Source organism: Lissotriton helveticus, chromosome 10, assembly GCF_964261635.1.
Source record: "Lissotriton helveticus chromosome 10, aLisHel1.1, whole genome shotgun sequence".
Taxonomy (NCBI): Eukaryota; Metazoa; Chordata; class Amphibia; order Caudata; family Salamandridae; genus Lissotriton; species Lissotriton helveticus.
The window spans coordinates 587,029,300-587,047,728 of record NC_136071.1 but is presented as its reverse complement, the minus strand read 5'-3'; positions in this window follow the sequence as shown (position 1 = coordinate 587,047,728).

Below are 18,429 nucleotides of genomic sequence, written 5' to 3'. Positions count from 1 at the left end.
AATGTTACATATAATGTACCATGTCTGTCTCTGCTAACAGTATGTGTGTCTCTGCCTATGATCACACTGATGGGTGAATCAAGCTTCATTCACAGTGTGATCTTAGGCACATGATCAGAATGTTAGATATAATGTACCATGTCTGTCTCTGCCAACAGTATGTGTGTCTCTGCCTAAGATCACTCTGATGGGTGAATCAAGCTTCACTCACAGTGTGATCTTAGGCACATGATCAGAATGTTACATATAATTTATCATGTCTGTCTCTGCCAACAGTATGTGTGTCTCTGCCTAAGATCACACTGATGGGTGAATCAAGCTTCACTCACAGTGTGATCTTAGGCACATGGTCAGAATGTTACATATAATGTAACATGTCTGTCTCTGCAAACAGTATGTGTGTCTCTGCCTAAGATCACACTGATGGGTGAATCAAGCTTCACTCACAGTGTGATCTTAGGCACATGATCAGAATGTACATATAATGTACTATGTCTGTCTCTGCAAACAGTATGTGTGTCTCTGCCTAAGATCACACTGATGGGTGAATCAAGCTTCACTCACAGTGTGTTCCTAGGCACATGATCAGAATGTTACATATAATGTACCATGTCTGTCTCTGCAAACAGTATATGTGTCTCTGCCTAAGACCACACTGATGGGTGAATCAAGCTTCACTCACAGTGTGTTCTTAGGCACATGATCAGAATGTTACATATAATGTACCATGTCTGTCTCTGCAAACAGTATGTGTGTTTCTGCCTAAGATCAAACTGATGGGTGAATCAAGCTTCACACACAGTGTGATCTTAGGCACATGATCAGAATGTTACATATAATGTACTATGTATGTCCCTGCCAACAGTATGTGTGTCTCTGCCTAAGATCACACTGATGGGTGAATCAAGTTTCACTCACAGTGTGATCTTAGGCACATGATCAGAATATTACATATAATGTACCATGTCTGTCTCTGCAAACAGTATGTGTGTCTCTGCCTAGGATCACACTGATGGGTGAATCAAGCTTCACTCACAGTGTGTTCTTAGGCACATCATCAGAATGTTACATATAATGTACCATGTCTGTCTCTGCAAACAGTATGTGTGTCTCTGCCTAAGATCACACTGATGGGTGAATCAAGCTTCACTCACAGTGTGATCTTAGGCACATGATCAGAATGTTACATATAATCTACCATGTCTGTCTCTGCAAACAGTGTGCGTGTCTCTGCCTAAGATCACATTGATGGGTGAATCAAGCTTCACTCACAGTGTGATCTTAGCCACATGATCCGAATGTTACATATAATCTACCATGTTTGTCTCTGCCAACAGTATGTGTGTCTCTGCCTAAGATGTAACATCCTGGTCATGTACCTAAGATCACACTGTGAGTGAAGCTTTATTCACCCATCAGTGTGATCTTAGGCACATGACCAGGATGTTACATGTAATCTACCATATCTGTCTCTGCAAACAGTATGTGTGTCTCTGCTCATATTATTTCACTAATCAACTAAGCATATTATTCAGCCAGATCCATTTAAAATCAACATATATAACACACCCTGGTTCTTGATTGCACAGCTTTGAGTTTATTTCAGAAGAAAGAGACATAACAGACATGCTGCCTGAGATTTCCTACTAGTACATGTACTAAGCAAATTATTCATCCAGATCCATTTAAAATCAAGCTTGACTCACAGTGTGATCTTAGGCACGTGACACACATGTAATGACAGACATACAAAGAGAGAAATGACCCACATAAAAAGAGAGTTTTGCACATGTATAGTGACATGAGATACAGACACAGAGTACCTTTTAAGCTAAAAGAGACAAACTGTTCGAAGGCACTGGTGATATTATTGAAAAATGTGAAAATATAATTCCTTATTTCACACAGAAACTCAGTGTGATCTTTGACAATTTTTTTTTAAAGCCAGACATTTTACCAGAAAAGTTTTTACATAGTAAATCATTTTTGAAACAAAGCAAAGCACATGTAATGTAAATCAGCCTTTTGTTGTATACTAGTGTTTATATCGTTTACTTATTGTAATTGCTATGTAATATGTTTGTAGTTGTCTATAATATGTTATTTCTTCTTTACCACAGATTATAATCATCTCTACAAAGGAAAAACAATATGCCGTCTAAACAAAGACGTGAAAAGCAATATAAAAAGGATTTAAGGTCTAAGGAAAGAAAAATACAAGACTCATCTAAAACAAAATCTTCAGTGAAAAAAATAATGCTCCTGGTAAGCAAACTAAAAATGTTCTCAGGAACTTATTGAAATGTCAAAAAGTAAAACATGTGAATTCAAAGAAAAGTAAGACACCTTTAATTACAAAAAAGAAAGTGTGTCCCTCCAAAAATGTTAGATCTCTAGAAGGAGATCATATTGTCTATGGCAATAGACGGAGAAATCAATTTATTGAAATTCGTAGACGAATGTTTTATATCAGAATTATATCCAATTTATTAAAAAATGTAAAAAGGTATAAAAAAAAAGAGGGAAAGTGTGTCCCTCCAAAAATGACCCTCCAAAAATGTTAGATCTCTAGAAGGAGATGATATTGTCTATGGCAATAGACGGAGAAATCAATGTATTGAAATTCATAGACAAATGTTTTATAACAGAATTATATCCAATTTATTAAAAAATTTAAAAAGGTATTGTGGATGAAGCATTTAAAGTGAAAAATAAATTGTTTAGTTTAGTAATGAATAGAATTCGTACACTAGATAAAGTAATCAATGTGTTCAAATCAAAATGTAAGTGGAGGAGAGTAATTAATCGGACTAATTTTTGTGATGTTTTTTAATGAAGAAAGTTACTTTCAGGATAATGATTTGGTGCATGCAGTTGACACCAGTGGTCGAGCATATGAGGTGAAGGACTGTTGTCCGGTTGAAAAAGAAAAGATTGTGCCTAGAAATACAGAAGAGGTGTTAGCTGATGAAGTTTTAGGGAGGTGTCCTAAGGCTCCAGTGTATACTTGGAATTGTAGTAGTATCTGTAGTATGCGACAGGATTCAATTGATTTGTTTCGCAGTTTCTTATGGACATATACTAAAAAAAAGTGTAAAACAAAAAATTTACATTTTACAAGAGTTAGATCCTTGTAGAGTGAGAGAAAAAACAGGTTTGCAAGGGCATTCACTGGCTTGTATTTTAACAAAAGTATGTCAGAGTGTTTTTCACCATTTTAGGATGCTAGCAGTGCATCATAATAAAGTGAGGAAATTAGTGAGAAGGTTGTATTATGCAAAATGTCCAGCACTTAAACTAAAACAGTTAAACAGTGCTCTTTTGCATGGAACTGAATTAGATGTGAAAAACATTTGTGAAGAAATTGAGTTTTGTTACTTTGGTGAAAAAGAGGACAGTGCAGAAATTGATATAGTAATAGAAGGAATTGTAGAAGAGAATGTAGAGATTTCAAGTACAGAAAAATGTGAACATGAAATTACAAAGTTTAAGGTCAATTCAAGTGAAAGGCCTAATTTTACTTTTTTGTGTTGTCGACGAACTCATTATAAGCATCAAACTAGATTAGTTGATTTATATGTAAAAAGCGAAAAGATAAATATTAATGAGTGGAAGGATTTTGCAACTTACTTGTTGGTAGAAAATTGTTTTGATTTGGGTTCTGATCAACGTATTTGTAATTATTGTTATAATAAATTAAATGAAAACAGAATGCCTGCTAGAGCTGTTCATATTAATCTGGAGTTGGTAGACATTCCTTCTGAATTGATGGATTTAAATACGTATGAGTCTATTCTGATTCAATGTGTGCATCCTTTTCAGGCTATTGTTCGCATGGAGCCTAAGACAGGGAAATTGCCTTCTTTAGATTTACAGAGAGGATTAAAGGGAGGAGTTGTTTATTTGCCTCTAGATTTTAAGAAAAATATTGATACAATTGGTGTCGAAAAAGTAGAAGAGGAACCTCTGGTTATTCTAGTTAATGGTGTTCCGACAAAGAGTAAGAAAATCTGGCAAGAATTAGTGGATTTTAGGAAAGTCAAGATGGCAACGTTGTATCTGGTAAAAAATCATCAGTACTATACAAATGTGTATGTGGAAGAAGAGGAAACAACTGTAGAAGACGCCACTGATTTCTCAGCTGGGCAAATTGATAAAGTTAATGTCTCTAGAAGTGAAGAAATTTATGAACATTATAGTGTTCATTCATTGCATTCCGAAGAAGTAATGGGGAATGCTAATGACTTGTTTCAAATGAAAGAAGCCAAAGGAAGCCCCATTAGTGTATGGGAAGAAAGTTTGGGAGCTCGTTGTTTTACACAGTTATTCCCAACAGGTAAAGGTGGACGATATGACGACCGACCTGTTTAAATTCCTGCATCTGAATACCGGACTTCAAGATTATATGCAGAAGATCCAAGGTTACTTCAATGCATTCCATATTTGTTCCATCTACTGTTTGAGAGTGACTTGTCTGGACTTTCTTATGCAGTAAACCATATACTGAAAAGTGGAGCACATCTACAAAACGTTTCGGCAAGGGACTTTATGGATAAAGTGAAATTGCAAGACAGGCTTTTGGAATCTCAGCTAATTAATCTCATGGCATGTCAGCGTGGTACTAACGAGTATTGGTACCGTCGTCATGGGGAATTGAAATGTATGCTAAGAAACTTAGGAACTCCTACATGGTTCCTCACTCTTAGCTGTGCTGAGTATGCTTGGGAAGGCTTACTTCAAAATATTGAATACAAGACACCTGGAGAACTGTGCTCTTTGGATCCAGTTAATGTATGCAGGTATTTCAATCATAGGTTTGAAGCTATGATGTCTTTTATTACAAACAAAAAAAATCCTCCGCTTGGAGAGGTGTTGGATTTCTTTTAGAGAAAGGAGTATCAAGCAAGAGGTGCTCCTCACATACATATGCTGCTATGGATTAAAGATGCACCAAAATTTGGAACAGATTCAGATGAGAAAGTGATGAGTTTCATTGAGCAGTATTCTACATGTGCTGTTCCGAAAAGTACAGAAGAAAACAATTTAAGACATCAAGTTTTATGCTTTCAAACCCATTTGTTGTGGGAAATTCTGCCGTCGAAAATACAAATCCAAGGACAAGTTCTAAACAAAACGTTGTTTTGCATTTCCACGTCCAGTAACATTGAAAGGAAGAGTGAATAATTTTATGTCTTCTCTACGACATACTGTGACAAGAAAATCACCCAAAAATACATACAACCTAAGAAGAAATGAGGAGTCCAAATACATAAATGACTACAACCCAGTCATTTTGTCCATGTGGAATGCTAACATGGATATTCAATATGTTGCTGATACCTCTATTTCTGTGGCTCAATATGTGACGTCTTACATCACAAAATCAGAAAAGATGGAACTGAAGGAAATGTGGGAGGAAATTTCACATGAAAAGAGTCTAAGCAAGAAATTATACAGTTACAGTCTGAAGATGTTGTCGCATCGAGAAATTGGAGCATACGAATGTTCTGATCGGTTATCATCAGCAAGTCTATATGCCAAATCTAGAACCATCATTTGGGTGAGTCTAGGTCTTGCTGCAACACGAAACCGAGTTTTTAAATCTGTACAAGAAATTGAGTATTTGGCGGAGAAAGAACCAGACAGTACAGCTATTTTGAAGACAAACATGTTGGATACATACTATCCAAATAGAAGTAGTCATCTTGAGAACATTTGTCTCTATGAAGTTCTGCAAACCTATACTTTTAAGAGGAACGTCACAGAAGACATCAATAAAGGTGTATATGCTGTAATTGGATGTGAATTCTGTCTACTGAAACAAAGAAAAGGCCATTTGATTAATCATCGAAAATTGAGTTGTGAATCTCCAGACAAAAGGCAATTTTATTACTTCGGTCTTGTGCAACTCTTTAAGTTTAAGCCTTCGCGTAGAGAAGAGGAACTACTTGGAGATTTTCTTACTTATGAAGATTCGTTCAATGCAACCAAGGATACCATAGAATGTCCTGTTTTTCCAAATCATCTGCAAATGTTGAACGAGGAAATACAGCAAGAAGCTACAATTGCAGCAGAGATTGCTAGAGACAGTTCTCAAGACAGTCAGAGTTCTGCTTCATTGAGTCAGGATCCACTAGGAGGACCAATTATACAAAAAGAAGCTGCCACTGCCATGGATGAAGTGGAAAGAGCCATGGAACTAATTCAGGAGGATGTAGTTAACTTAGAAGATTTGGAAAAAGAACTAAACGTTGAGCAGAGGCAAATATATGACGAAGTCACAGAACACATTGAGCATGGTTTATCTCATGAAAAAAAAGAGTGCTCATGTACATCATTTATACCTGTTCGACTGTACGTGAGTGGAGAAGCAGGAACTGGAAAAAGTTTTCTGATTAAAGCAATTGCAACGTATCTGCAGAAAACAACGGAGTCATCACTGTCTTGTGTTGTTACCGCTCCAACTGGGTTGGCAGCACACAACATTAAAGGGATTACTTTACATCGCTTATTGATGCTGCCAGTAGAGCATGATAATAAATTACAATACCACAAGCCATCTGGAGAAGCTTGTTGGGAAGTTTCAAGAGTCCTAAAGAAAATGAAACTTCTTATCATTGTTGAAGTAAGCATGGTATCAAATGTAATGCTTGCTTTTGTGCATTTAAGAATGCAAGACATTCTTAAAACAGAATATGATGTGTTATTTGGAGGCAAACGCATCATCATTTTTGGAGATCTACTGCAACTAACTCTAGTGAAAGGACAGCCAGTGTTTAAAATGCTTACACATGAAGATACCAGGAAGTGCCTAGGAAGCATTGGAAATGTAAACATATGGTTACATTTCAAATATGCAGAACTGCTTCAAAATATGCGACAGGCAAAGGATGAAGATTATAAAAATATTCTACAAGATGTTCGATTTGGAAAACTAACTGAGCATGGCAAAGAAGCTTTACATGGACGATTAATTTCAGATTTGTTTCCAAAAGAAAACATTCTCCCAGAAAATATTTTTATGAAAATTCCTGAAAATAAATGTGTTTTATGCTTGATGCCAACTCTAAAAGAATGTTCAATCTTCAACAACAAAATGTTAAAGTTGGAAAATCAAGAGATTGTGAAATTGGAAGCTTTTGATAAAATAGAACATGAAGGAGCAACTATTGTTTTGTCTGAAAAGTTGAAATAAAAATTGGATTCTTTAGAGAAGACAATATCTAAAACTGCTGGTTTGGAAAAGACTCTGTATGCATCTTTAAATTGTCGTATAATTTTACGACGTAATTTACATGTGGAAAGAGGTTTAGTAAATGGAGCAATGGGTCATGTTGCTGATTTTGTGAATTACCGAAATAGAGATGGAATTGAATTCATAAAAATTAAATTTGATGGTATTGAAGAAGTATAACAAATCAGTCGTTGTTCTGCCCGATTTTTGCTTGTGAAAGATTTATATGTCCACCAAAAACAGTTTCCTGTTTCTTTGGCATATGCAGTGACTATTCATAAATCTCAAGGTTTAAGTGTGGATACTGCTTTGGTGAATATTGGAAGTTCTGTGTTCAAGGAGGATATGGCATATGTTGCTTTATCTCGAGTCAGAACTTTATCTGGATTGTACTTGATTGATTTTGATGAGACAAGGATAAATGCAGATATAAATTGTGTAAAAGAATATAATAGGTTAAGAAGAGAGTATGCTCTAAATTTACCTCAATATCCTCTATTTGAAAAGCGTGTGGTAGGCCGAAAAAGAAGAAATGAGAAAAATTATAGTGAAGTTGTAGCAAAAAGAAAAAAAGTAGATGAACCAGTAATTGTAAGCAGAAAGGAAAAGGATTCAGGTAAAGATGTTGTTGGATTTCAGTTTGAAAACAGTTCTGGTGTTAACTGCTATGCTAATGTAGTGTTTTTTATTTTATTATTTATTTATGCATGCAGAAACACATGAGTCGGTTGGTACAATATCACAGAGAAAAAACAAACATAAAAGGGAGACTGTTTATCAAACAAAAGACAAATCCATATCATATCATTTTGATACATATACAAAGATATAAAAAGAGAGTTGAACAAGCCCAGGGAAACACAAAGAAAAAAGGAAAAAAGAAAAAACTAGTTGATAGACATACATTTCCTTGCATGAGGGCGGTCTCAATTAGATCCATCAAACCATTATATACAATCCCCTCCAATCCTGCCTTACATCGCCAAATAATTTGTAACTAATCCCCAAATCTGTTCTCCAATCTTCCTTCTGTGGGGGCTTTTTAAAGCATAAAGGCAGTGCTCCATATTGTGGATTGAAAAAAACCGAGACCGCCAAGCTTCAAAAGCAGGCGGTTCCTGTTGCAACCATGCAGATGCGATACACAGCCTATACACTGCAGTTACTAAGTAAATTAATTTAACATGTTTCTTTGGAATGTTAGTACTCAATATGCCCATTTCAACACCCAATAATATCTGCGTTGCTGATAATTGAATCTGAGTGCCCACAATTGCCGAAACACATTTTTCTATCTGAGACAGCAAGGGGGCTAATATAGTACATGTATAGAAAATATGAACATCATCCGCTGAGGGAAAGCCACAACGAAAACATTTCCCTACTGCATCCCCCGACCATTTGGACACATTATCTGGGGTATAGTATAAATTGTAGATTGATTTAAAATGTTGCGCCATCAACTTTGCAGACAAGAATAAATCTTTAGCCATATTTAATGAAATTTCTATTTGAATGTCCTGTCTGCCTAGTTTAACACCCCATTTACTATTCTGCTGCTCTATATCGTTTTCTTTAATGTCTAGCAAATGCTTGTATAAAACACCAATCTTTGCCCCTTTCATAATATCCTCAATCAAAGAATTTGGTTTAATATTACATCCAATACACGTTAAACAGTTGCGAATCTGTAAATATTTTACAAAATGCTCTCTAGGGAGAGAATACTGTTCTCGTAGTTGTTCAAAAGATTTGCAATAATTAGCGTCATACAGATCACCAACCACTCTAATGCCTTTCTCCCTCCAATTATATACTATTCTATCCCACACATCTAGAGGTAAGAAGAACGACGATAATAATGGTGTGTACCACATTATTTTTCCGAGGCCCAATAGCCCCCTAACTATATACCAGACCTTATATGCAGCTATAATTGTCTTAAAGCGGGTGCGTTTGTAATAACTTTGTTCTAAGTGTTGAAATAAACAATTTTTTAACTTTTGCCCCCAGCAGCATTTGATCAATAGAAGGACAGTCTGCCAGTCTTGCTAGACCTTTGCCGGTTAATAAAATTCCCATTCCTTGCAGCATACAGACATAATATTAATATGTAAAGTCTGGTACGGACCAGCCCCCCAGATTTCTTGGCAGGATCATAAAGCGCCTAGCCCTTCGTGCTTTCCCTCCGGCCCACATAAAGTGCATACATATTGCCTGCAGTTGTTCTAAATTAGTCTTAGGCACTTCTAGGGGTATACATCGGAAAAAATATAAAATTTGAGGAAGAATCAACATTTTTAATAGGTTACATCGTCCCACTAATGAGAGATATAAACATTCTGCCTGATCTAATTTTTTCCGAACACCGGCTAGGAGCGGGTCCCAATTAGCTTTAACTAAAGAAGTTGTACTAGCTCGTAGCGTAACACCCAGGTATACCACCTCCTGACATACTCTAGAATCAGTATAGCTTGGTATATTTATACTAAGTAGCTGGGTTTTTGCCGAATTCAGCTTGTATCCTGAAGATTTGCCAAATTATACCGCCAATTGCTCTATAGCCTGCTTTGCCATGGTAGGTTTAGTCGTGACCACTGCCACGTCGTCAGCATAAGCCAACACCTTTACCTGGTATATATGGACATTTAGCGGGATTATATGAGTATTAGAATCCAACATTCTTAAGAAAGGCTCGATGTATAAGGCAAATAGTAAGGGGGAACAGGGACACCCCTGTCTGGTCCCCCTACAAATTTGTACTGCCGCCGATTCCAAGCCCATGGTGCTGATCCGAGCTGTCGGACGTTGATACAGAATCTGCACTGATTTGATAAACTCAGACCCAAAGCCTCGACTCTTCAAAATATCCCACAAAAAAGGCCAGGCCACGCGGTCGAAGGCCTTCTCGGCGTTCAATAAAATTAAACAAAAGGGTTCCCTAGTTGCCTTAGCATAATCAAGGAAGGTTATCACTCGTCTGACATGATTAGTTGTGCTCCTTTGAGGGATAAACCCATGCTGTGTTTTTGAAACAAGTCCCGAAATGACCATAGAAAGTCTGTTCGCTAAAATCTTCGAATATATTTTACCATCTACATTTAGGAGCGATATAGGGCGATATGAACCCGGTAAATTCAGTGGCTTGCCTTTTTTGTGGAATACCACTATAGTTGCTTCTTGCCATGTTTTAGGGGCTGAGCCTTTCTGGGCTTCTAGCATTGTTGCCAAGAGGTCTTTTTTTAAGAATATAAAAAAAGTTTTATATATTTCTAAAGGTAATTTATCTGGGCCAGCAGCCTTTCCCAGAGCCAGTCCATTTACCTCTAATTCTAACTCCTCTAAAGTGATGGGTGCATCCAACATTACCCTATCATCTTCAGAGGGGTCCTTCAGACAGTGCTGACTAATCATTAATGCAGCATTATCACCATTGTACTCATCCCTGTGATATAACGTCTCATAAAACTGCCTGAATACCTCCAGGATACCCTGCTCGTCTTTAACAGAATCGCCTTTCTGATCTAGTACCTCGTCGATACGCTGGGCTGCCATTTTTGCTCTAACTCTTTGGGCGAGACATCTGCCACTTGCCTCCCCATATTCATAATGGGTTTGTTTTTTAGCAAAAAATTTTTTAGCTGCTTCCTGGGACCACCTCAAATTTACCCTTGCCTTTAGACGCGCTACTTCATTAATCTCTTCATCTATGTTAGTCCCTGTCTGTATCCCCCGCATGAGCGCCTCTTCAGCCATAATCAACTCCTGATAGAATGTTTTTATTTCCGCCGCTTGTTTTTTTTGGTTATACAGACCCAAGCTCAATGCCTCCCCACGAAAGGCAGCCTTAAAGCAGTCCCATACACACCCTACATTACTGCTCCCCCGATTAGTATTAAAGAAAGATACAATCCAGTCCTTCATATGTTCAATAAAAAATTGTTCGGTCAATAGTTTGCGATCGAAAGAGAACTGTCGTGGACGTTCACTAGAAATGATGCTAGATAAGGTCACTACCACTGGCCCGTGGTCTGATGTCACTCTAGGGTATACTTGAATTGCAGCCTGATTTAACATAAACCTAGAGACAAAAAAATAGTCCAATCGGACCAATGTGCGATGTGGAAAAGAAAAAAAAGTGTACCCTGGTGACCCACCCCTTAAAACCGACCAAGCGTCCAACAAACCATGGGCTCCCAGGAAGTCCTGTAACGCTTTGAATACTCTCGGCTTCCTGCCTGTGTATCTCACCGTCTCATTATTTAGCACGTTGGGTGCTAGGTTTATGTTAAAATCACAGCACACAATCAGTGGTGTGGACCAAGCTGCCAATTCTACATTTAGAAAGTTAATAGTTTCTGCTTCATCTAGATTTGCTCCATATACCACACACACAGTAATTTTAGTATTGCCCACAACACATTCTGCTATCGCCCAGCGACCCAACCTATCGGATTGTATCCTGCCTGTAGTAACTATATGACTCTTGGCAAGAATTGCCACTCCTCTCGCCGCCCCTGAATATTTAGTACATACTATTAAATTGAACCCCAATTGTGTTAGCAAATGTCTCTTAGACCAAACCACGTGAGTTTCTTCTAAGCATATGATGTCACATTGGAGGGCCTGTATCTCTTGTGTAACTCTTCGTCTTTTCTCCATTGAGTTTAGCCCCCTGACATTCAGTGTAGCCACCCTTAATCCCCTTCCTGCCATTTCGCCGCTTCAAATGTTGCGTGTTTAATCCAGCTAAATGTCATCAATTGCTTACCGACATCAACAAAATACAGGTCTCTTCCCAACCGTAGCTCATGTGTTATTTTCTTTTTCCTCCCCAGCTCCCTACTCCCCCCCTTACTCCCTCCCCTCCCAAACCCTCCCTCCCTCCCTCGCCACCACCCTTCACGAGGCTTAAGGACCATGTCCTCTGCGATGCAGAAGTACTTTCCCTGCGTACCATTACTCCCCTTCTCCCCCCCAAATTTTATCGTTCCACAGTCATAAACAACAGCCTTGCTTCAGGCTAAATATATACTCCTTTGACTGTCCCCCATTAATACTACTTCAAGAGCCAGCAAATCTGCATTACATCATGCCTGTAGTAGTTCACTCATACACAGATACTCGGAGGGCTCAGGCCTCTATCTATAACTAAGTCATTCATGCCATCATATTTATAGGAGTTCAGGCCCTTGACCCCAGGACACCAGTTACCTACTCAAGATAGCTATTTCCAATGCTGACTCCAAAATTGAATTTACCTAAAAAAAAAGAAAATTAAAAAAAAAAATTGAATGGGGGGAAAAAACCCTGATGTGCTATAGCCTGTAATTTAGGAACAAACCAACATTGCACCTCCTATACCCCTTAACACCCATGATCACCATCTTAAATTATAGCTCAATTCAAACAATTCTAACACCCTCTCAAAAATGCAGTGTACCAATTATAGTCTGTTTATGAAGCTTCAGTACATGAAAATTAAGTTTTCGCCTGTTTGTCCAGTTGATTCAGATATACCTGAGCCTCAGATGCAGAAGTAAAATGTTGAGTTTGATTTTTGAAAATAGTCTTCAGTTTGGCCGGATTAAGTAGAAAACATTGAACGCCATTTGCCTGGAACGGTGCAATTAATTTCCGCATTTGCCATCTCTCATTCACCGTTGTTGGGCAAAAGTCTGGCCGAACATAAAACTCACACCCAGCGCCGTTCCTCCTTTTCGCTGGACGCGCAAGGTCATACAAAGCCTCTCTTGGCAGAAAATTATTTAAACAGATCAAGATGGCCCTTGAATACACTTTCTGCCCATTATCATGCCTCCCATTCACAAAGGGGAACCTATGTGCACGAATAATTTCGATTTCCCAATTCCAAGATTTCAATTCCGGAAAGGCCTCAGTGAACGCATTAATAATGAATCTACGGGGGTCCGACCCCTCTTTACCTTCCGGAATACCCAGGACGCGTAAATTATTGCGCCTAGCGCGATTCTCAAGACTATAAGTTTCCAGTCTATGTCCGATTTTGATCTTTGCAATGTCTAAATGGCCGCTTGATGTTTTCCCAGGTTATCTTCAGTTGAGGAGACTCGCTGCTAATGTAGTGGTTAACGTTGATTTTTCTCTCCAAACTGTACAAGAACAGATTGCTGAAAATCGTGATCAAACATTTTGTTGTTTATTAAATTCTGTGTTTGACAGATGTAGCAGTGATAGAACAAAAATACAAAGTGTTTCTGAAATTCGAAATGTTTTAGACATATGTTCTGGTCAAAAACAATTTTTACAGAATATTCAGCAAGATTGTCAGGAATTTCTAATGTATATGCTTGTTGTTTTACAAGATGAAGGAGAAGATATAGAAAATCTTTTTGGCATTTCTTATAAATGATTCAAAAAGGGGGGTGGTGATGGACAGAGTATCTGAATTAAGCAGAACACTCCTACCAAGTCAAAAGATCAGGGCTTGATCCATCACCGTTTTTTAGCTCACTGCACCATCCCAGTTCAGAACCTGGCTACATGCAAATTAGTCTGACCCTGGCCCAGTGCATCATGGGAACAGGGCAGACCAAACTACCAAGCCAATTCTTTACTGGAAAGGAAACAAGCTTCCGGGGACCGGTTTCTGGCATTACAGCCGTCTTCGGCCCGGCTGGCTTGAATCCTGATGGTGCAGTGAGCAAGGGACTCACATCTGAGCATACCCTTCCACACTTGTGGTGGCCAAAACGATTCAAAAAGGTGGGTGGTGATGGACAGAGTATCTGAATTAAGCAGAACACTCCTACCCAGTCAAAAGATCAGGGCTTGATCCATCACCGTTTTTTAGCTCACTGCACCATCCCAGTTCAGAACCTGGCTACATGCAAATTAGTCTGACCCTGGCCCAGTGCATTATTGGAACAGGGCAGACCAAACTACCAAGCCAATTCTTTACTGGAAAGGAAACAAGCTTCCGGGGACCAGTTTCTGGCTTTACAGCCGTCTTCAACCCGGCTTGCTTGAATCCTGATGGTGCAGTGAGCAAGGGACTCACATCTGAGCATACCCTTCCACACTTGTGGTGGCCAAAACGATTCAAAAAGGGGGGTGGTGATGGACAGAGTATCTGAATTAAGCAGAACACTCCTACCCAGTCAAAAGATCAGGGCTTGATGCATCACCGTTTTTTAGCTCTCTGCACCATCAGGATTCAAGCAAGCCGGGCCGAAGACGGCTGCAATGCCAGAAACCGGTCCCCGGAAGCTTGTTTCCTTTCCAGTAAAGAATTGGCTTGGTAGTTTGGTCTGCCCTGTTCCCATGATGCACTGGGCCAGGGTCAGACTAATTTGCATGTAGCCAGGTTCTGAACTGGGATGGTGCAGTGAGCTAAAAAACGGTGATGGATCAAGCCCTGATCTTTTGACTGGGTAGGAGTGTTCTGCTTAATTCAGATACTCTGTCCATCACCACCCCCTTTCTTAATCGTTTTGGCCACTATAGGAGTGGCAGGGTATGCTCAGACATGAGTCCCTTGCTCTCTGCACCATCAGGATTCAAGCAATCCGGGCCGAAGACGGCTGCAATGCCAGAAACTGGCCCCCGGAAGCTTGTTTCCTTTCCAGTAAAGAATTGGCTTGGTTGTTTAGTCTGCCCTGTTCCCATGATGCACTGGGCCAGGGACAGACTTATTTGCATGTAGCCAGGTTCTGAACTGGGATGGTGCAGTGAGCTAAAAAACGGTGATGGATCAAGCCCTGATCTTTTGATTGGGTATGAGTGTTCTGTTTAATTCAGATGCTCTGTCCATCACCACCCCCTTTCTTAATCGTTTTGGCCACCATAGGAGTGGCAGGGTATGCTCAGACATGAGTCTCTTGCTCTCTGCACCATCAGGATTCAAGCAAGCCGGGCCGAAGACGGCTGCAATGCCAGAAACCGCTCCCCGGAAGCTTGTTTCCTTTCCAGTAAAGAATTGGCTTGGTAGTTTGGTCTGCCCTGTTCCCATGATGCACTGGGCCAGGGACAGACAAATTTGCATGTAGCCAGGTTCTGAACTAGGAAGGTGCAGTGAGCTAAAAAACGGTGATGGATCAAGCCCTGATCTTTTGACTGGGTATGAGTGTTCTGTTTAATTCAGATGCTCTGTCCATCACCACCCCCTTTCTTAATCTTTCTTATAAATGGCAGCATGACTGCCACAATTGCTCCTTTTCAAGTAGTACTACAATAGACACTGAAAGATTTATATATTTGACTTTACCAAACTGCAAATCAGTGTCATTTAATAATCTAGTTAGACAAGCAAATCAAAGCATGGTCTGTACTCAATGTAAATCTGCAATGCTATCAACATTATTTATACAAAGATATGGACAGTATGTAATTTTAATGTTCCAACGATGTAGACCTGATGGAATTAAATTGACAACATTAATTAAAAATGTTGTGGCTTCTCAATTATCAATTTCAGGAAGAACCTTTACAACTGCAGCAATTATTTACCATGATGGTCCTTCAACAACATCAGGACATTACACAGCTTATTTAAAATGTCATAAAGGATGGAATCACTGTAATGATACTCAATTGACTTTCAAACAACGTTTGCCTTCTGTCTTACAAAATTCTTACCCAGTGTTCTTACAACCGAAATTTTAGGGAAGGTAATTGGCCTATGAAGATTGCAGCAGTTATTAAAATTTAGTTTGCTGTGCAAAATTACTTTCCGAGTGACAGTGATGAAGATAATCAAAAACATGTAGTTCTGATAGAGGTAGTATATGTATTTCACACAATTCACTTATAAATTCACCCAGGCATTCTCTTTACAGTACTCCAATCATTCATTCTGTACCCAAGTACTCGTGCAGTGATTTAGGCCTTACCACATTGACTACTTGAAACCCCTATCCACTATGCATGCAGTCCTCTAAGCACCTACACATTTGTCTTTCACATCATTCTTTCCCCAGTCAGTGTCCAAACACTCCAGCAAACACCCTGTCACTCCCGTTGCACTCCTCTAGTGACCCATTCAGCACCATGTACTAATCCATTCACTGCACCAAAATGCAATCACTTATAAATTCACCCAGGCATTCTCCTTGCAGAACTTTAATCATTCAATCAGTACCCAAGTACTTGTGCAGTGACTTAGGCCTTACAACACAGACTGCATCAAACCTCTATACACTATGCATGCAGTCCTCTAACCACCTATACATGTGTCTATCACACCTTCAATTCCCCAGCCAGTTTCCATACACTCCAGCAAACACCCTGTCATTCCCCTTACACTCCTCTAATGACTCATTCAGCACGCTCCATTTACTAATGGATTCACTGTGCCAAAACCCAACCACTTATAAATTCACCCAGGCATTCTCATTGCAGTACTCCAATCATTTAGTCAGTACCCATGTACTCGTGCAGTGACAAAGGCCTTATACTGTAGACTGCTTCAAACCCCTATGAACTATGCATGGAGTCCTCTAACCACCTACACATTTGTGTTTCACACCTTCAATTCCCCAGTCAGTGTCCATACACTCTAGCAAACACCCTGTCACTCCCTTTGCACTCCTCTAGTGACCCATTCAGCACCATGTACTAATCCATTCAATATGCCAAAACCGAACCACTTATAAATTCACCCAGGCATTCTCTTTATAGTATTCTCATCATTCAGTCAGTACCTAACTACTCATACAATGTTCTAGGCATTAACACATACACTGGTACAAATCCTTGTTCATTACATATGGAGTCCTCTAACTACCTAAACATTTGTCTTTCAGACCTTCAATTACAATTTCACTTAGTGATTATAAAAGAAAGTGCTTAAATGTTTTATATACAATGTGTTTGTTTAGTAATAGAAACGTTTAATTTATAGATGTATTAAAATAAATGTATATATATATTTATTTTTTACAGATATTGTTTATCATCATTAAAATAAACTATACAGCAAATATCGGATGACCAACATCATGTGGGTAAAAAGAAAAATTATTCTGGTAAGACAACAAAAGAATTCATTAAAAAACTTTCAAAGCCTAGAATCAGTGTGCATATTTTGCAAAGTACAAAGAAAGCTCCGACCATAAAATAGAATATGAATAAAAACAAAGGAAAAAATTGGAAATGATATTCAAAAGATACAATGTATGGTAAAAGAAGGCAAAATCAGTATAAAGATATCAGAAAAAAAATTCTATAATATGGTTGTTTTTAACTTGCTAAAAGATGTGAAAAATTTCAAAAAGAGCAGTATTTTATAAAAGAAGCATATTGAATACATTGTTCAAAAGGCGTTTGAATTAAAAAGGAAATTATTCATTTTAGTTTTAAACAGAATTCGATCACTAGATAAACCAATCCATTTTATGAAGGCCAAAAGTAAGAGGAAAAGAGTAATTAACAGAACACATTTTTGTGATTCTTTAGGGGTGAATGGAAACACAGTTCAAGTTCAGAACCTATTTTTAATGAAGAGAGTTACTTTCAGACCATTAATTTGTTGCATGCAGTTGATACCAGTGGTCGAGCTTATGAGGTTAGAAATGGTTGTCCAATTCACAAAGAGAAGATGGTTCCCAGAAATGCAGAAAAAGTGATAGGTGAAGAAGTTCTAGGGAGACGTCCTAAAGCCCCAGTGTACATTTGGGATTTCAGTAGTATTTTTATTATATGACAGGAATCTATAGATATTTAACGCAATTTCTTACGAGAACATAGTAAAAAAAAGTGTTAAACAAAATATTAAGATGTTGCAAGGACTAGACCCTTGCAGAGTGAGAACAAATACTGGTTTGCAAGGTCATTCTCTGGCTTGTCTTTCTAGAAAAGTATGTCAAAGAGTTTTTCATCATTTCAGAATGTTAGCAGTGCATCATTCTCAAATGTAGAACTTAGTTTGAAGATTGTATCATGAAAAAAGTCCAGCACTAATGTTAAATGAGTTGAACAATGCTCTTTTGCGTGGGTCAGTATCAGATGTGAAGAAGGTTTGTGATGAAATTGAGTTTTGTTACTTTGGTCCTGAACGAGAGAGTGCAGAAACTGACACATTAATATAAGAAAATGTTAAAGAGAATGTGCAACATACTACTACAAACATTGTTGAAGAACAAATTACAAAGTTTAGGGTGATTTCAAGTGAAAGGCAAAATTATTCTTGTATTTGTTGCCACCGAAATCACTATAAA